The sequence below is a fragment of the Urocitellus parryii genome, chromosome 10 (assembly GCF_045843805.1).
Source record: "Urocitellus parryii isolate mUroPar1 chromosome 10, mUroPar1.hap1, whole genome shotgun sequence".
Taxonomy (NCBI): Eukaryota; Metazoa; Chordata; class Mammalia; order Rodentia; family Sciuridae; genus Urocitellus; species Urocitellus parryii.
In genome coordinates, this window is record NC_135540.1 from 21,427,672 (window position 1) to 21,449,177 (window position 21,506).

The following is a 21,506-nucleotide window of genomic DNA, read 5'->3' on the forward strand; positions in this document are numbered from 1 at the left end:
CAGCTGATGTGATACCTGTAAAGCTAACTAAATGCTATGTTCATTTGTTCAAGTTATTACTTTCTTCATAATGCCTGAACTTCAAAGACCTCTTCTGGTACATTCCATTAGATGTCATGGCTAGGTATAAAATGATATCTCTGTTCTTAGATATCTCTGCTCTTAACCACCTTACAAAGGAATACGACGACTTAGAGTCATTGATATTATATTGTCCTGAATTCTGTTTCAAGGGCTAAAAATATAGACAAGGACATCAAACCACTGCACAAGCATTGAATGTCTTTCAGGAGCCAAGCATTGTTCTAGGTGCTACGGAAGCAGCAGGCAATAATGCACAGGCCCAGGTCCTGATGTGACAGGGAGACAGTTGGTAATGAAATAAAAATGAATAAATTCCAGGTGGTTGTGAACTACAAAGATACTGCAACCAGGAGAGGCTTCAAGTAAGAAAAGAAACTCGGTCTGCATTTTAAAGGAACGACAGGAATTGAGTCAGTAATTGGGAAAGGGACAAACATTTGGAGAATAGAGAAAGAAAGAAAGAAAAGGCTCATCAGAATACATAAAAGTAACAATATCCAAAAGAAAAGTTTGCTTTAGAGTTCATTTGGCCTGTAATGTGGACCAAGAAATGGCAGTTAAAATTGATAATATTAAGTGAGAAATTTTCAACCTGCAATTTATCTTGGTTCCAAAAAAGAATTTGATTCTTGTTGGGAAGAAAAGGCAGGTCTATCATTTTTTTGTGCTTTCACATAAAAGTGGTCCTTTATAGGGCTATTTTTCTGTATTCATATTTTTTTGTCTATTTACTTTCAGGGCAAGTCAATGTGTTTGGTTAAAATACGTCACATTCAAGATGGTGCACCCCATTATTCCATGTTTATACAACGTTATGTGGTTGTTCTCTTTCCTGGGCAAAGGAGAGGAAATAGTTTTCTTTCTCCTCTTGGTGTATCACTGAGCATGCACAAGCTCAAACACTACCAGATCACGCAGGTCAGTGACATCAAGTTTAAATGAATTGCTGACCCTCCTCACTGCTGCTTCTATGGGAAAATAACTGATAGAAACCACCACAGGAAAGGACTCCAAGAATCGAGCCCATTTCAGATGGGAATTTTGTAACTTTGCAAAAATGTCAATGAACTCTAGTTCTTCTTTTGCTTTGTGCTTTTGGTATTTTTTTCCTCTCTATACTCCTTTCTCCACTTGATTCTCTCCCCCGTAGCCTTTTCTTCCTCAGTTGATTCAGGGTCTCCTACTTGAAGGGCACATCAGGGCTTCTGAAGGACTTTTTGGGATAATTAATCAAATCTCCCTCTGGGTGTTCAATTTTTCTTCAAATACCAGGGGAGATAGCAGGTCAACTACTGAGCTGAGTGACGTGTGTCAAGTAACTTCATCTCTTTCCTTGGGTGTAAAAGGGAAATTAATAAAGCTTACCTTGAAGCGATGTTATAAAGTTCCAATAAGACGTGGTATTTAAAAGTACTTACTAAGGACTTGAATGAAGCAGCTGCTTAATTTTCTCTAGTGCTTATCTAACCTAGTTCTTGCAAAGGGGCTATTTTTGCCCCTGATAGGGGATCTTTGGCAATCTGGAGATGTTTTAGGTTGTTATGATGGGGACGTGGGTGCTACCAGCATCTAGTGGGTCAAGAGCAGGGCTGGCGTTAAATGCCTTACAATGCACACCACATACCCCATTTTATTCATCATGAAATATGAGTACTGCCACTGTCGAGAAGCCTGAGCTAGCCTTCGCTTGAACAATTTTCATGATTGGACACTATTCCCTTGTGAGACTAGCCACTCAATTGCCAGAGAGCTACGAGAGAAAACTATTGGTTAAGCTGAGACAAAATCTGTAACTCCCACCTGCTAGCCAAGATTGTATTTTGTAGTGCAACAAGGCAAATCCATCCATTTCCAGGTGATGGTCCTTCCACTACTGAAAGATGGCTATTTTCCCTTCCCACTTCCCCCCCCCCTCCAAACTTATAAAGTCACAGATGCTCTGAAATAAGAGAGCATGGATCCCCTGCAGGTTAGCCTCATCTGAAGGCTTGTTTTCTAGCTTACTCCACAAGTCTAAGAGTACTATAAGAGTCTAAAAAACCCATCCAGACCAAAAAATTGTCTATAAAACTATGAAGGACATCCATCTGTAAATGGGAAGATTTGTCTGTAAATGGGGAATTATGAGTTCATTGCCTACGGTCACCCCACTTTTTTGTTAACCTCTTTCCTCTATTTTTTCTATATAAAAGGTAACATAGCTAACGTTTTGTTATACACAAACCTCAAATCGTGCCATTTCATAAAAAAAGTTCAGCACTGCTCTTGATACAGTGCCTTACTTCGAGGAAAAAGGGGCAATGGTAGATTCATACTTGTGCAATAAGAAACAGAGATTTTTAAAAAATGTATCAAGTTGGCCATCTTGAGCTCGAAATCATTGTCAAATCTTATTGGAAATACATTTATTCTGATTTCTGGCAATCTAGCCCCCTTTAGCCATTTCACAGTTGGTGAGCAGAAAGGATGTTTCTGCCTCATTTACAGTGTCTGAACATGATTCAGACAATCAACTGCAACATTAGTCAAAGAAATCAGTAGCTAATGGTTTCTGACAAGCACTGCAGTAGCAGGCGGAGGACCAGACTGGGCAGCCACAGCATTCAGGGGTATTTTACTGGAGCCAGCAATCGGCACTGGTGCAAGATGACAAAAATGGGGGTCTCCCATCACTTAAGGCTGTGTGTGCTTCATGACAAGGCAGAGATTCTGATATGCAATAAACACAGTAATTCTCTTGTACAAAAAATGTTATCTTGAATGAACACAGAGGGCACTTGATGTGCAATTACTATACACAGAAGTAGTTAAATAGTTTGCATTCTGCAGAAACCAACTTCTTAAGTTGGGAGTGGTCTACTCTTATTATTATTAATATTGCTCATCCCAAACGTATACGCTTTCTCCCTGAAATCCATTACTTGTCATTTAGGTCATCTGCCACACATTGACTGCTTCCATTGCCCAGCACATAGAGTGGGGAGGCTTAAAGGTCTAGGCAGAAAGGACTGAGTGTTAAAAAACAAGTTCTGGTTTCTCATCTGTTACAAGCTTATTGCGTGGCCTCTGAGTCACTTGGTCACCTTATGCTCCAGTTTTCAATTCTGGAAGATAAAGGGGTTGGATCAGACAGCCTAGCACTCTACTCTCCAAAAATATGATTTGGATCTTAGGGTTCTCTATTCATATACTTAGCAATTTAAGATATGCCTTGTTTGCTTTTAGTAATGTATCTTTGGTTTAAAAATCCCTGAGCAGTTTGTCTCCTTTTAAATCTTTTTTTTTAAAAGAAACAAAATGATGAATCATTTTAATTCAATTGAAATTTTATTTTCTTTCTCCTCATTCAAGGAGTCTTGCATGCTCTTAAAGAACCCCAGCAGTAGAGCACTTGCCTGGCATGTGTAAGGCACTGGGTTTGATCCTGAGCACCACATAAAAAATATATAAATAAAGCAAAAGTATTGTGTCCATATAAAACTAAAAAAATAAAAAATCAAAATAAAAAACCAAAACAACAAAAATGTCCCTATATCAGAGTAGATGATAGTAAGTAGATAACAGCAATCAATCTACATTGATATTTGGTTAATATTAAGTAGCAATTAATACCACAAGGTCAGAGCTGTTCAAAATCTGCAAATCTCTGTTTTACAGTCAGAAATGTTTAAGAATTGGATAAAAATTCAAGGTTATCCCCATATTTTATAGCTTGAATTAGAATTGCTAATTAATCTTACCTATGCTATGGGTTTACACTGATTTTTCAACATCTGTAAGTGTAGAAATTATCTCAGAAAAATTTTAAGAATCCTCTTTCACCTAAAACTCTCTCTCTACACATCCCATACACAGATGACTCTCAAACCTCAAACTAATGAGACAGAATTCCACATACAGTTAAGAAATAAAAGTTTTTCTCAATAGTAAATTGGAACACATTGCTCAAAACTGTCATTTCCACAATTGGTCATTATAGTTCTGCACCATGTTAAGGAGAGACATATTTCTGAAGAATTTTTATTTTAATTCTCAATTGTTAGTTTCTATACTATAAATTTGAAAGCAGGGAAATATTTATCCTGTATAGCCCAGTTATAATGTGAGTTATATTCACAGCTTCTCAAAGGAGAAAAAAACTTTCCCTGTCTTTAACCCCCAACGGAGGAAACCCAACTGGAAGCTATATTTTATATTTTGCTAGGTGGCCCTTGACCAAAGGGGAGTCAAATTTTGTGAAGTTCAGCGATCTACGATGTGGCCTGATATTAAAAATTCTGTTCAGTGGAAGATGATAGTAGTGAGTTCCAGCATGTGCTCTTAGGAAATCCAGACCAGATGAGCAGTTAGGAATGGCAGAAGTGAGAAGGTATTTAATGATGAGTGAATGTCTGTGGACTAATCATGGTCAGGTCAACAGAGTCAATCAGCTGAGCTCTTCCGGTTCCCAGGAGGCTTCTAGGACTCTGTGAGGCCCACTTTCTGCTACTCCTGGGAATTCATAGGCGTATAGGGCCTGCCCGTTGCCAGGGGCATCCTTACACTCATCTCATACTTGACATAATCTGAATGGATCACTTTCTTGGACCTATGGAATGAACAGAGAAGCACTGAGAGAGATAAAACTGCTGTCTAAGCCAACATGGCAAGAGAGCTACTCCAGGCCTATCCCTCTCATGTTTATCACTGAAAAACAATCTAAGCCAATTCTTTCCATGGCAAGAGAAATAAGCCACTAGACACAGGCAATTTCATTGTCAGAATGATTAAAAAAAAAAAAAAAAAGCTTTTTTGGTGTGTGTTTGTTTTAAACGAAAAGTCTCAAACTCCACTTGGTCATGTTTCTCCGAGGATTAAAAAGTGAGCGTGATAAATGATCCCATTAAACCTGTGATAAAATTGCCAGTAATATCAGGTCTCTGTTGCATATGCAAACTAAAGACAGTGTTGGCAAATTGAACCAAATGAAGTGCCCGTCAGATTGAATTCAACCAAATGTATGTTGTCGCTCACTGTGATCATGCAGAAATGTCAACATTTGCAACTTGCTAGAATGTGCAGGACTCCGGGCTCCTCACTCCAGCCACCAGACCTCTGGCTGTTAGGAGGGAGTGCGGTTCCTTCTGCCTCCAGTCCCTTGGACTTGCAGATCCCTCTTCTCGCTTTACTCCTGACTCTTCCCGTGCTCGCACACAGGCACATGCACCCCCGCCTCCAACTCCTCTGCTCTATTTGAGCACTTATTAATAAATATATACATGTGACAATGTGATAAGTGATATATTTATTAATATATTTATTGATATTTGACTCTTTCTAATTAGATGGTAAGTGCCATGGGAAGAGGGGCCATATCTGCCTCACCATCCACTGCACCCCTAGCTCCTAGTCTTATGTCCACATTGAACGTAGATGGCAGAGCCCTTGGAAGGTACCAGGGGTGAAGGCCCCTAGAAACATTAACGTAACTATAATAAGCTGTTGTGTGTATTGACTTTTGCCTTTTATCTCACTCAGTAAAGGAAAAAAAAATGACACTTTATAACCATGATAAATGGAAAGTGTGTGGACATTTTCTGTCCTCAGGTGACCTTAAGGGTTTAAGTATCAGTAAACAAGCCAGATTCCTAGAGGAAGACTGAAATGAAATTTCAAAATGTAAACTTGTGCTTTCATGGTTTCTCATTCTCAGATAAAAGTTTCTCTCTTACGAGTCTGTGCTAAGGCTTAGGATGGGTGGTTCAGGGACTGGTACTATACACGATAAGTCATGGTATCCTGTGGAATGAGGCTTCCTATCTGTGAGTGGAGCACAAAACTTATTTTTTTTTCCCTCTTTATTTTACCCTAGAGCAATGAGAGACAAATACAGTTTTTGTCTTCACAGGTAGCAAAATGAGGCAGAGAAGTATGCTGTGAAAAATCACTAGCATGGTGACAAGCCCATTCCCTCAGTGTCCTCCTCCCAGTGGCCACTTATCCACCTTCCTCTGCTTGGTCACCTTGGACTGAATGGCTTCTGGCTCATAGGAAAGGTTCTGCATGTCTTCTACACTCCTGAGTGACTCTCTAGCAGTTTTAAATGAGCACCAATACTGTGAATATTTCTAAATTCCTGCATGAATCCATGACCAGGAGGAGATTTGTGTGTCCCCTGGCGGTAAAACCATCATCTATTCATAATCCCTTTTAAGGATTTCCTTCTCATTGGAGGCAGGATTCAATAAAGTTTCATTCTGGTTTCCCTCTCTCAGAAATCCATGAAAGCCCTGGAAAAAACCACGTTGAGCATATTCTCTCTGTACAATGTGATATCCTCTCCGCCACAGGCCGCTATTCCTGTAAACTCAGTAAACCCTAATTTAGATGCATGGTTTCATCCTTTCTTATCAGGCTGTGTGAATACGTTTCTCTAAAATAAAACATGGTAGAAAAGGCCTCATCTGAACACTTCCTCACAGGCGAAGCTCGTCTGCTACCCTCTCACCGTGAGAGAAGACACAAGAAAACAATTTATGAGTCATTTCCATTTTGCAGGAGTTGGGAATGACTGGGAATGGGGCACTGCCAAGAGCTTTTATCCAGTGGCTCATAACTACTGGTAATCAGTGTAAATAATGAATGGCTGGAGTCTTAGGGGAAACAGTGGCGATTCAAAACAATTTTTTGGTACTTCTGATGGGGCTCTGCTACTCTTGGAATTCCCTGGCTCCCCAGTAGAGTTTTGGCCTGACAATAAACAACGGTTTAGTACTTTATCTAATCCCAGCCAGGAGGTGAGTTCAACAGCAAGCTTTTGCAGATGTTCACATCCAATAATCTATCCATAATTGATGAAACAGCGAGGTCAGATGTAATGGCTGCTGCTACTCCAGCAACAAATAAATGGTTATTGACAAAACAAGCCAGTGTGGCGCAGAGCGCTCAGCAGTGACAGGCGGGAGACAGCGCGGAGGCAGAGTCGGGGAGGACCGTGGGGCTCTTCATCTGGAGAGCTGCTCAGCCAGCGCTGTGGCAGAAGGGCCACACTGACACACAAGCAGATGGAGGTGACTTGTCAAGGATCGGGGAGGTCGCTGACGTACAGAAAGAAGATGAAGACAGGCCGAGGAGGAGAATGATGAGAGAGCCCCGGACCAGGCTGGGGACCTGGGTAAGTACAAATGCATGAACAGTTCAGAAATGCCTTTGAATGCTGGCACCGTGATCCAGATGTCTCGGCTGCTTTTATCACGCAGCGTGTCTCCACTCGTCTATCTGGCTGTCAAACTGTGCAGCCGGATGACTCCAAGCCAAAGCGGATGATGCATGGGGCGCCTCAGTACCCAAACCCTCCCACTGAGGAACACTCATGGGTACTCTGTTTAATACGCTGGTCTGTGCGTACTTTCCCCATCCTTATGTATTTTTTTTTTTTTTTTTTTTTAAGTCTGAAAATCACTGGTGCCATTTTAAGAATATTTTCAGATAAGCCTGTGAAGCTGGAAAAATTCTCAAGACTGGAACTAACCCTGAAATACATGCTGCCTAAAATCAAATTTACAGCCAACGGTTGTGAGGGGGAGGCAAAGTTTTCTTTAATAATAAAAACCAAACACTGCACTTTATTCACCTCAACCTATGCAAACAGCATAATAAAGCATTAATCCAGTATACTTTTATTGACTGAATAAAATTTAAGCTATTCAAACATAAATAAGCAACTGAACTCCCACATTTCCCTTCCAATGCGAAAAAATATAATGTTTGTACACAGTTTACTATGTAATATTATAAGATGAAGAATGGAAGAATGAAGTGGTGGTTATTATTGCTATAGGTAGTCATAAAGAGGCATAGGACAGCGAAGTTTTAAATATTCATATTTCCAAAATCACTTAAATCAATTTAACACTCTTTAGTGGTTTTATTTAGAAGTGTGATTTATTTTATTCTTTGCAACCAATGCCTTTGATCAGCTCTGGAATAACGTACGAGATGAAAATAAAATAGCAAAACAAATTGCTGCTAACGTTCTTAAAGTAAGCTTTAGGTTTTATAACATAAACTAGAAAATTAACGTTATAGTTGGCATTTTCAAATTATTTATCAATACTTAGAAATTGAGAATTATAGAGCCCGGAAGGAATTGTAGAGATCATTTCTGGAATAACTTGCCAGTTATCCTTCCCAAGCCATCCCCCCAGCTGGGTCCCCCATTTAGTGACAGAGCTGCCTCCGTGCCCCAGAGGGCCATTTCTATTCCTGTTCTATGAGGGAAGAAGGCTGGCATCACCACCGTTTGCATAGATAATAATCTGATTGCTAATTTTTGTTAAAATTACTGGGCTTTCCCCCTGTCCCTTGACAACAAGACCCCAACATGTGTCCCAGCCCATGGGACAGTCCTAGGCTTCTTTCTTGATCTCTGTCTTGCTGCCTAGCCTGGTCCCTACTTACTGGATGTCTGGAGACCTACCTTGCTGCCATCAATATGCTTGGGTCAGGAGTCCCTGGAGCCCCAGTCCCTCTGGCTTGTGCTTGTCACTTACCAATGGCAGTCACTACCATTTATTGAGCAAAACCTATATGTGAAGAGTGCTTTATATTCATAGTGCATTTAATCTTCACAGAGCCCTTGGGATAAATATTAATATTGCCAATGTACAAACGAGAGAAATAAACTGCAGAAAGGCTGAGCAATTTTCTTTAAGATACACAGTCAAGTGGCAGAGGAGAAAAAAATTTTAAGTGGGTTAATTGGATTTCAGAGCCCTGTGATTTTAAGCACTGCAAGAGCCTGGCTGCTGGATCACCCCCAGAGTTCATGCTGACCTTGACCTTCACTTCAGCCTGCTGCCTCCTGAATCAGTTGCCAAGAGCTATTCTCCACTCACCTAGAGTGACATCCACATTGCAGCCCAATGTCTTCTGGTGCTCTACGTGTCACGCACAAGGCCAGCCTGGCCATAGCATGGCCTGTTGTTACCAGCTGCTGCTCTTTCCTCACGCTGCTTAATTGTGAAAGCCAATGAGAACCAACGGTGGATATTTTTTATGACCCTCCTTTACCTTCAGTGAACATCTTTTAATTCAGAAGAAGTCTCTTGCTTTGTAATGGCCTAGAAGGCCCTTCATGGCCTACTCCTTTGCTTTCTGGCTTGGGTTTTTATCTCTCTTCTTTTCTTTTGCTTCTCTGCAGCCTCCCTGGCCCCCGCCCCCAGGCACAGTGCCACTTAAGAGTCCTGCACTGACCAGTCCCTCTGCCTGGAATGTTCTTCCCTCATGGGCCACTCTCTCACCGGTTCCCCGTCTTTTCTGGTCACCTATTTAAAGTTCCCTCCAGCTGCCACTCATGTGGTACTCCCGAGTCATCTTTCTGCTTGGTTTTTCCTTGTTTCTATGATGCTTTATCATTTTTCTAACATGTTATGTAATTTGCTGGTTTGTTATATTTAATCTTTGTTGTCTTTTCCCCCAATGGGCTGGAAGCTCCATGGGGAAAAAGATCTTTGTCCATTTGTTACTGATGTGTTCCCAGTGCCTAAAACAGGCCCTGGCACTAGATGCTCCAAAGCTATGTTCTGGATGAATAACACACACGTTAATTAATTTAATCTTCTCAATACCCCATGTGTAGGCATTATTATTACTTTGACCTCTTTTCAAAAGTAGGGAGACATACAGAGATAGCCACTGGGCCAAGGGCATGGGATAGCAAATGGTCATAAAAGGCCTTGAACCCAGGTGGTCTTGCTTCAGAGCCATTCTGCCCACTCTCCCACCTCATTGCCAAGGTGCTGCCTGATAATGACACTGTGCAGGCCAGGCTCCAGGCTTCTGGAGATTTTTGGTAGAGGGTGTCCTGTTTCCAAAGGATCAAGATTGGAACAATGGTGGCATGCAACAATGTCATTTGGAGACCTGAACAAAGTTTAATGACTGGCCCAAGACCCAAAAGCATGGTAACAAAACCACAACCAGAACCCGTGGTGTCCGAACCCCATTTGGTGGTCTTTCTAGTGCTTTTAAAAGCAATTTTGAAGATTGTAATGATTGCCTGGATACGACTTCTCCATTCCCACGTCATCTATTACAATAAACAATTAAAAAGTAATTTTGGCTTTAGAATCTTGTGACAAATATTAATGTTTATTTACATAATATTTTTAAATGAAAATGTTTATTTTTAATATCTATGATATTATAAACATATAAAATGCACATAATAAACACTCGCTCTGCTGTAAGCTAATATAAGCTCATAGGGAAAATGAATATGTTTAATTAAATTTAGGAAAAATGTATAGTTAAATCATTTGCAGTACAATAATAAGGACCAATAAACCATTATCTCTTTACTATTCCACTAGAATTTTCATCAACATGCTATATTAATAAATACCATCTTCATTTTACAAAGTGGGGGGTACTGAGAGGATTGTCTATAATCTGATATGTCAGCAGGAGAAGCAGAAATAGCAAAAATCCTTGCACTGACCCAGGAAATTATACTTTCACTATTCTTTAATAGTCAGTACCATCTATTCCAGACAGTTCGGAGTGCTTTCTATATGTGAACTGTCATGGTTTAGTGTCCCCCAAAAGCTCGTGTGGAAGACAATGCAAGGATTATTTGGAGATGGAATGATTGGATTGTGAGAGTTTTAACCCAATCAGTGGATTAATCCATTGATATGAATTAACTGGGTGGTAACTGTAGGAAGGTGGGGAATGGCTGGAGGAGGTAGGTTACTGGGGTTACGCCTTTGGGTTTATACTTTGTCCTCGGTGAACAGATCTCTCTCTCTCTCTCTCTCTCTCTCTCTCTCTCTCTCTCTCTCTCTCTCTCCTTCCTGTTTTTCATGTCTGAGCACCTTTCCTCCATCATGTCCTACTCCACAGGTGTCCTGCTTCACCTCTAGCCCAGGACTATGGACTCAGCTGTTCAGGGGCTGAACCTTTGAAACCATGAGCCCAAATAAACTTTCTCTCTACGTTTTTCTTGTTGGGTCTTTTCTTTGGGTCAGAGGAACACAAAAGCTGACTAAACCACGAACTCATAAAATCCCTACCACCACTCTGAGTTAGATACTCATGCAATCCTCATGCTGCAGATGGGGAAACTGAGGCACAGGAGAGGTTCCTTAACCTACTCCAGGTCACAGGATTAGAAGTGGCAAGATTTTGAGTCAGACACTGCAACTCCACAGGCTACGCTACATCATTTTGTGTTGATGGTTGAGATGGCAGCAGAGAAAATTAAGATCTACAAGGAAGGGTCCTGTCCTCCTCCTCCTCCCATTTCTTTTTATTGAAAATTCGAAACCTTCTTCCTTACAAGATTTTTCTACTAAAAATCTAAAAACCAACACCTATCATGTACTCTTTCCCTTGCATTTACCAAGAGTTGATAGTGTGCAGCAAATTTGCAAGAGGGGCAAGAAGAGCCTGCTAGAGATTGTGGGAATAACAGGTTGAATACTCTGCTTCTGAAAAAGATAGAGGTGCCCCTATTTCACTGTCAGACAAAAACATCTAGAGAAAACAAGGCAAGTTCAGCTGAGCCCTTAAGTCATAACAAATGAATCCATGCTATGCCATTTTCTATGCGAACGGAGAGGAAGGTGGAAATGAGAAACAGGAAGTGAGCATTCTTGACCTCTTCCTGGGGAAGCTACAAAGCAGTGAGTCATTGCTTGCCAGACACCACTCGCATTGGAAATAGATTCCTGTGCCCATATGCTTTTCCCCAAACTCAGTTGATTCCCAAATGGCCCAGCAACAGAGAGAGAGGTTTTTCCTGTCCAGAGAAATAACAATTTCTACGAGAAATAATTTCTACTGGACAAGAATAACAAAATGTTTACACCAATAAGTGCCTCATTAAGAAAAACAGATGGAGAGTGTTATTAAAAATTTATATGGGAGATTTGTGATGAGATTCAACAAATGACTTTAAAATCGTCCTACTGACAACTCCACCAGTTACAGCGGCAATAGCAGTTAGAGACCCTGGCTCCAGGCTCGGCTCTGCACTTGGTAGCATTGTGACTATGGGCATGTTATTTAATATTAGTCTCAGCCTTCTCCTCTTCAAATGGCCTCTCCCCCAGCTAGCCCCACCCCAGACAGCCCCACTCCCCAACATTCATACTCCCACCAGAAATCATCCTTAAATCTTTTCATTACTGGTTAGCCCTTAATAATTTTCTTTAATGTTTTGTGTGGAGATGAGCTGTTGAAATGACTAACTGCAACCATCAATCCTCCGCTGAAGATTTTTACTATGAGGAGTCTATATAAAACCTACTGAAAACATCAATTAAAAACTTTAAATTTTAATGGAATGGAAAGAAATAATGGTTTACTTTTTAAGTAGTTTTTCCTTTTCTTTAATAGAAAATCAATAAATGTTAACTGTAGAAAATGTTGGGAATACAGATTCCATTGCCCCCACCCCAATAGAAAATTAAAGTCATTCATTATTCCAACTTCACTGAAAACATTTTGGTGTTTCTTGTGTTTTTATATATATTTATGCATCATATGTGTGTATATATATATATATATATATATATATATACTTGCATATATGCATATATATATATATATATGCTTGCATATATGCATATACAAGTAGGGTCATAATGTACATTGTTTTGCAACCCGATTGTTTTTGCTCAATATATCAGTATTCTTTTTATTGTTATAAAATATTTACTTAGTGTATGATTTCTACTGTCTGTGTTGCATTTTATCATAGGATTGCTTTAATCAATTTGCTATTGTTTTACATATTTTTTACTTCCTTGTGTTTTTCACTATTATAAACAGTGCTTATAAAGTTGTATACAAGGGTGATAGAAATCTCTGTATATATTAGTAATTACTGTACAAACAGTATTGTAGCAAATATTTGTATGTAATAATAATGATTTCCTTAGGTAAATTCTGAAAGAGGTCGTTCCTGAGATAAAAGATAAGTAAAATTGTAGACTTCCTTAACACAAAACGGAGCTACTGTTAATTGAAGTGCTAGAAACGTGACTTCTTTGTCTCATGCGATCCTCACAGTAACTTTATCATGCCCATTTTATAGGTGTGGAAAAGGAAGCCTGGAAGCCAATGATCTGCAGGAGCATAGCGACTTCCTCAGGCCCTCTCACCACTTCTGCAGCCACAGGCTGGCCAGGCCAGTGCCTGGGATTTTCTGTCTGATGGCTGGCCTCATAGAAAGCCTGGAATTCCAGAGAATTAGTATCCTGGGAGGAGCTTCCAACCAACCAAGGATGGAAGTCATGGGTACTATACCAGCTTTCTTGTCTCTGCACTGGAATGCTTAGTTTGTTTTCACAGTTTCCAGAATGTTCCGGCATGGCTGGGTGCCATTTGCCCACTGGCTTGGCTCTACACTTTTTCTTGGCTTCCTTCTTCTGCCTGCCTCTCCTGCTGGTCGAATTCCTCCCAAATAAACCACTTGTACTCAAATCCTTGTCTGGAAATCGGCTTCTGGGGAAACCCAAACCACCACATGGAGCTTGTTAGTTCAAGGGTGTAAAAAATGCTCACTTTTCATGGGTCATGATTTTTGAATAGACTCAAAAAAAATGCCTTGTAAGATTTCACAAAAGGTCTAAAAATGCATGTTTGAGTAAGAATCATGGGACACATTCAGACTACAATCAAGTGTTTTGTGATTATTTTGAAACTCTGACACAGAATTGAGTTAGCTATACTCCTTAAAGGAGAGAACATTTTTATTATTGGTCTATGTCTGTCCCCTAAATTATTTAAAAAACAAAAAACAAAAAACAACCCTAATCCATAATCATGTCCTGGTCCTTGCAGGTGCTGTGCCTCCCCAAGCTTCCTCTTCTTTCACAGCCCCTAGATCAACGCGTGCTAACAGCTGTGCCGTCGCCTCTAGGTCTGTCATACAATTAGTCCTGTGATGAGCTGCGAAGGTTGCTTTATTGCTCCAGAGAACATTTTCATATGCTAGGCCTTGAACTTTAAGGAGTATACATACATTATGTTCCATATGTCATTAGTTCATACCACTGATGAGAATACTCAATTTTCAGATTCTCAAAGTTCGTCCTCTTTTGGATGAACCAAAGAAAAACTATTATCCTTCTATTGATTTGCTCCCAAAATGAATACCAGAAGTATTTGTGCTGTTTCTTAAAATGGGAAGGACTGGAGGAAAAAAACTTCAGCAACTTTTCCAAGAGCTATTGTAGCAGAAATTTCTTTTTTTTTTTTAATGAGTACATAAGATAATCATGAAGATTTGGTTCATGTGGTATTTCTAGATCTCAACAGAATCTAAAACCAGCTTTCACATTTAAAAAAAATCAATAGGTTTTATTATTTAAAAAATGCATGTTTATATTAATCTAGGCTGTGAACTTTTATCCTGACATTAAACATCTCATTTCCATGTAAGTTGGTGAACTATAATTTTTTTGCCTTATGTAGATTCCTGTTTTAAAAAGAGAAATTTTCATTTTTCCTTGAGCTTTCCAATTTTCTACAGTACTTCCATCATTTAAATGACAGATGCTCTCATTTATTACAAACACTACAATGCATTCATCATTCAAAAAGAAGATACAAATGTACATGCTGTTACATTATTTTTAAAAAGCCATTAGAGAAATTTTCAAAAAATTAAATAAAAAAGGCTAAAAAGGGGTTAAACACCCCACTCATGAGGAAGCTAAAAAAACATTTAATTAACTATGATTCTGTTCCGCAATCTTTGCTACAGAAAATTATGTTAAATTATTATTATAAAGTTACCATTTTAATGTTTTAGAAAAGTCATAACTTTAAATACAAAGATAACAATAGTAAAATTATTGGTGACATACTTCAGGTTTTCCTAATTCTCAAATTATTAAATCACATCTAAAAAATATTTTCCAAGTAAGGTTAGCTACTCAAAAAAGTATTAAATAAGGTCAGATATAGAATACATTCGAATACTATGTCTTAAATTATTGCTGAATAATTCTGAGTAATATAATATTTTTTAATACTGAGGATTAAACCCAGGGGTGTTTAACCTCTGAGCCATATTCCCAGCTCTTTATAAAATATTTTATTTAGAGACAGGGTCTTGCTGAGTTGCTTAGGGCCTTGCTAAGTTCCTGAGGCAGGCTTTGAACTTGCAATCCTCCTGCCTCAGCCTTCCCAGCTGCATGCACCACTGAGCCTAGCAATGAATTCATTTTTAAAATTAGGAAATAGTACAACTTTCTTTTAATATCTTTAAAAATCCTTTCTTTTGTACAACTCATACTGGATATTTTGAACATTTCTCTACCTAGCACAATGTATGAAATCAACGTGGAGTTAAGTACGATTTGTGTTCTGGTAGACAAGTGTGAGCATGTGGGGTGGTGGAATACCATGTCATATTGGAGGAGCTCTGAGCTGCACAAATTTGGGAGATAGGATCTGCAAACAGCTGCTCCTTCTAGAGTCCCCAAGAAGGGGACTACTGAGGTAGGCCACAGGACAAAAGGGTAAAGCAGATGCAAACTGTGATGCAGAGCAGAAAATGACTGCAGAGACCCTGAGCTCACCCCTGAGTCACCTCAAACCAAGGAAACACTGCAAGTGGGAGTGTCCACAGGCCACTGTGTTAGTAGCCCTCATCTGGGAAGAGTCCATGGTTTCCCCTCGGCCAGCGTCTGATCTTCCCTTAGACACAGAGCAAGCATTCAAACCAAGAACAGAAGGGTAAATTTTAGGTAAGGATTCCTAATTGGTAAGTAAAATGGTTTTTACTTAATGAGTAGTGAATAGCTCTGATACTTAAATAAAGAAATGACTCAAATTCATATTTTTGATACATGCCATTTATACTCAGTTATTAATAAATTATTAATAAATCATTTCCATAGCATGTTGGTTTATCTTTATTTTCATCATAAAAAATACCAAAAAAGATAAATTTAAGGACTATGTAATTGACACGTGATGAATTCAGTAATATATTATAGTTAAGAAACATAAGAATAAAGAAGATACTTTGAATAGATATTCAATTAGATGTTACTTATTGCAGTGTCATTATTACTAATAGATATAATGACAATTATATCATAGCTCATAGTAATATTGATAATACATTACATTTGAGAACTGTTTATAGTTTAAAGTCTAAACACACCATTTTTCACTTGATCTTCACAAAGACACAGTGAAGCTGCCATTGAGATCCTTATTTTACAAATGAAACTGAGCCTCCAAAAAGTTGAGTGACTAACTTAAGGTCACATGGCTAGTTTGAGGCGGACAGGACTAAAATTGATGTCTTCCAGCTCTGAGACTCACATGTCCTTTTCTTTGCCAAAGTTACCTCTGGTACAAAGAAATGTGCATCAAGACCTGTCATTCAAATATTCAACCACCTAACAATTAGCTATATAAGGCTATGCAACACTTGGACAATACTACACAAAGATGCTCTTTATCATGTAATATGCGTACCTAAATAAACTACTATAAACATGTTTACATGTACAGACTTTAACTATAAACTGAACATTTTCTCCAATGCTAACTGTGGTTTGGAAATAACTCAGGCTAGAGAAAAAACTAGAAATTGTGATTTTTTTGGGGATATGTATGATCACCTAGCACTTTGAAAAAAATGTTTAATGTATCTCAATACCAATAGTAATATAATAGGACTTTCTACATGTTAGACCCGAGGCCATAAACTTTACCTAAATTTTTGAACTTAATTCTAACAAAACCATGCTGTGTTAGGGAATAGAAGTATCCTCATTTTCCAGACGAAGAAACTAATGCTCAGAGAGGTTAATTCAGTTGAGCCACGTCATAGGGTGCTGAGGGCCATTGCCAAGTAGGAATGACGCATCGAAATTTCCTTGCCAGCGTACCCCATGTTAAATGGACTTGCCTTGGAATTTCGCTGTTGACATTGCATGTAAGGTGACCCTGCTCAAGGACGAGGGTGGATCCTGCAGGTTTGAGGAAGTATCCCGCTCCTTGGGTTTTAGGGCGTTCCCGGTTTAAGACAAGTTTAAGGCGTTCCCAGTTTAAGACAATATGGGTTTTAGGGAAGTTCGAGGTTGAAGATTATTGCTGCTGGGAATAGGGCGTTCCTGCTGCCTGAGTTCCCGTTGAGTTCTCGTGGAATTGAGAAAGTATTTGGGACGTGAATTGTGCGGGTAGATTTTTAGATTTCCCCTGAACGTGTGTGGAGGCCGGTGTGAGTTCGGGAATAAAGAATTGCTGTTTGAATCTACAAAGCTGTGAGTGGCTCGTGATCTTGTGCCCAGCCAAGACTGCGGCAATAGAGCAAGGTGGGAGTGGACCTGGGATTCCATCCTCTATCAATCTGACTTCAAAGCTTATCATCTTAACCACTTTGTTGTCTTCTCACTCCAAAGAGTTGATAAATATACTCTTTAAAAAGCATGTTGAAAGTGCTTCATCTGGCAAATGTTACTATTTACTGCCTTTACTTCATGTAAAACATCTAATAATCAAAGATTTGGTAGCAGATGTGAGCATCGGTATCCATGCCAGGCACTCTAACCAAGTTTTATGATGCATATTACACCCGCCCCAAATGTCTTCCCACAGTCATTTAAGGCTCAGCAAAAGATAACAGTGAGGGCTGAAAAATGTGGATGCAAAAGAAGCAACTGCTCTCATGGACAAACTAATTCCAATGACGTATGTTAATAGGTGTGCTGTCCACCAGGAAGATTCATTCTATATATTGCAAACACACAAAACTTTCTAGAGTTGCAGCTTTGGAAATAAAACACAAAGGACCAAAATGTTGAACACGCCTCAGACAGCTTCTCTCTGGATTCCCCTTTGCCTTGACATCTCTACTTCCCTTCTTTTTCCTTTTATTATTTTAATTATACTTGTTTGTTTGTTTCTGACATGTAGTTTTCAAGAATCTGTCAAATGTAATATAAGTGTATTTCCTTGCCTTGCCTTTCCCAGATGACCAATTCTGGTATGGTTTACTTAGCAATCTTCCTCTCCCAAACTAGCCGTAGCTCTGCTGGGTTTTATTACGCAGGTCAGAGTTATGATTTTCAGGGGGAACAGAGTTGTAAGAAGTAGAGATGAGACTCCCCAAAAGAGCCAAGACTTATTGACCTGAGTGAGAAAACAAGACAGAAAAAGAGAGAGTGAGGGAAGGAGTGATCACCAACGTGAGCTCGACATGGGTGGAAACTTCTGGGCTTTTGAAGCATGACAGGCAGTTTTAGGCTTCAGAATATCCTATTGGCAGACAAAGAGGAAACTCAGTGCAGTGGAAATATCGGTGCTGTGAGTTAAGAATACCATCTCTTCGACTGTTCTTTGAAGATAGTAAGTTGAAATTGAAATACCTCCGGTTTAGATTGTTGAACTACTTTTTTCTTTTGATATGCCATCTGACCAAGACTGAGCCAGGGAGAACTCTGAGACCCACTCAGGTTGTATAATGTTTTCAGCGGTGGATAAAATGTGTTCTTACTTATAAAAGGGACCAAAAGTGAAATTCTTTTTATGTATGGCATTGCAGAATCACCAGGGCATCTGATCATCATTTGATTTAGGAGTCCACAACTATAAACAATAGGATGACTCTTAAAGGAGAAGGTGAACTATACAGAGAAAGGGGGAAAAATGTGAACAATTGCAAAATTTAATTCCCCCCAAATTTTCTATCAGCCAAACATTACAAATCTAATAAATTATTCTTATTTAAAAATGACTTTTGACATATTAAGGATTTATCATTGTTTGTATCTATTGAGTTAAAAGAGAAAATAAAATTTCACTCTAGTTACCTATAATGAAATGTATCATTTTATAAAAATGATTTCTATCATTCCTCATTACCACATATCTATCAAACAAATCATAAGTTTCTAGAATATTAATGTCACTACTTTTTATAATACATTATTTATTTGAATTTTGCTACTGATGAAGCTAGAGATTTAGGCCAACCATGTATACAAGTTAATACTAATGTCAGAGGCATTCTAAGCTGTTATAATGATACATATAAATATAGAGATGGTACTGTTAGGCATATGTGATGAATCTTGTGCTATAAAAGCAAATGAAATATCAGTCAGATGAGTTTTGTTTTCATTGTATAATTCTTGATAGGCTACATTATTTCTAAATAATAGAAATCAAATGATTCACTTAATGAATGGACCAAATGAAGCTGGTGCTCCTAGAATTGTCAAGTGGAATGATTTAGGAAGGAAGGAAATTCATACAACAAATCCAAGTGCTGAGGGAGGCCCTTTTTTAAAAAAACAAAAACAAAAACAAAAAACTTCACAATTGGAATATGGCTGGTCCAACTTTGCATAAAGCCTTAAGGGTGGTTTTTAGTGAAATATCTTTTTCTTTCAAATCTTAGGACTTCATAAGAGGTCTTCTAAAATTCAGAATCACTCTCTTTGGAACATTTACAAGTCTAAATTAATGATGGGCAAAGAGAATTAACTGTTTCTTTTCTCAGCACCTGACAAGTAAGTAGCATTTTCCTCTTTAAATGTCAGGGTCTCCATGATCTCTTGAACATGAATGCAACTGTAATTTTTCTTCATCAAATACCCTTTTCTCATTAACAGGAATTTCAGCCCTAAATAAGCCCAATATTTGTTTTTAGCTAAGCTCTATTCTGTCATTCAGTAAAGAACCTTTTATCAGTGCCTTAGTCTATTTTCTGTTGCTGTAACTGAATACCACAGACTGGGTAATTTATAAAGATTTGAGGTTTACTTAGCTCATGGATCTGAAGCTGAGTAGTCCCAGATCATGGTGCTGGTACCTGGTAATGGCTTCCTGCCGCATCATAACATAGCAGAGGACATCACATGGTGAGACGGCAAGTGTGCTAGCTTGGGTCTCTCGTGTTCCTCTTATAAAGCCACTAACACATCAATAAAGTCCCCACCCTCATGACCTCATCTCATTTTAATTACCTCTGAAAGGCTCCACCTCCAAATAACAATTAGCAAACGACCCTGGGAATTAAGTTTCCAACACATGAGTTCCAGGGGCATGCCCAAACCACAGCAAGGAACGGATCACCCAGCTTTTATGCTGCTCAACACATTCTTTTACTACACGTATTAATAATTTATTACATAAAGATACACTGGCAAAATTTTAAAATTCCTGATTCAGGTTAATAGAACTATTGATTAGGAATATTTACTTGAGACAGGTTTATCTGAGTTTCTTTGAACCAAAAGATGTAAAAATCTTTAAAATGGAGGGGAGAGATTTGTAAGAGGTAGAGGTTGAATCTGGAGACAAAATACTGGAATTTTGAAAACATTCCAATCCACAAATTTAAAATACAAGTGAGTGAATACACCAGTGCATATAATTAATGACAGAGATAGATAGACTGGTCCAATGTGGTGGTTCACACCTGTAATCCCAGTGGCTTGGGAGGCTGAGGCAGGAGGATCACAAGTTCAAGGCCAGCCTCAGCAACTTAGAGAGGCCCTAAGCAACTTAGTGAGATGCTGTCTCAAAATGAAAAATAAAAGGGACTGGGGAATGTGGTTCAGTTGGTAAGTACCCCTTGGTTCAATCCCTGGTACCAAAAAAACCAAAACAAAACAAAACAAAAAACAAAAAAACAAAACAAAACAAAAAAAACGATAGACCAAATACGAAAGGGAAAAAAATGGAAGATGTTCAGTGCAATGGAACATGGCCTTGCACTGGCTTTAACACAACACAGCTGACCTCTGGACATTTCTACTCGTCTCTATAGCACACAATGATAGAAATGCTCAATGCTTTAAAACAGTTGAAGATAATGTTAACGGTGTACAGGGTGGTGGGAAAGTAGAACTAGAAAAGGATTTCAAAAGAAACAAATTTAATTTATATTAAATAATTACTTTGTGATTAGATAACTGGTTAGATTTCTAAGCAATCAACCAGAGGTGGTGCATACCTGTAATCCCAGCACCTCGGGAGGCTGAAGCAGGAGTATCAAGAGTTCAAAGCCAGCCTCAGCAACATCGAGGCGCTAAGCAACTCAGTGAGACCCTGACTCTAAATCAAATACAAAAAAATAGGGCTGGGATGTGGCTCAGTGGTTGAGTGCCTCTGAGTTCAATCCCCAGTACTCCCTCCCCTCAAAAAGTCAACCAGGGAATCAATCCTACTTACTTAATTTTATCATTGTACTTTTATAGTACGTTCACTAAATAAGGCATTGCATTGTCCTGCTGTAGATTTCTAATAGATGTGTTGTAAGCCAGAAGCAATGCCATCAGAGAAGAGAAACTGCAGAGAGAAAGACGTGCTCTAAGTTGTAAACAGATGATAGATGACTGATGTGACGTGATTACCTTCACCAGGTTCAGAAATAAAACGATAAGAGAGCTGCAAACAAAAGT

The 21,506-nt window shown here is 38.9% G+C and overlaps 1 protein-coding gene across 1 annotated transcript in view; it reads right to left on the reverse strand.

Annotated features, from left to right (window-relative positions):
• Positions 1-21,506, reverse strand: part of Ttc29 (tetratricopeptide repeat domain 29) — a 112,068-nt gene that overhangs the window by 23,842 nt on the left and 66,720 nt on the right. The window lies entirely within an intron of this gene.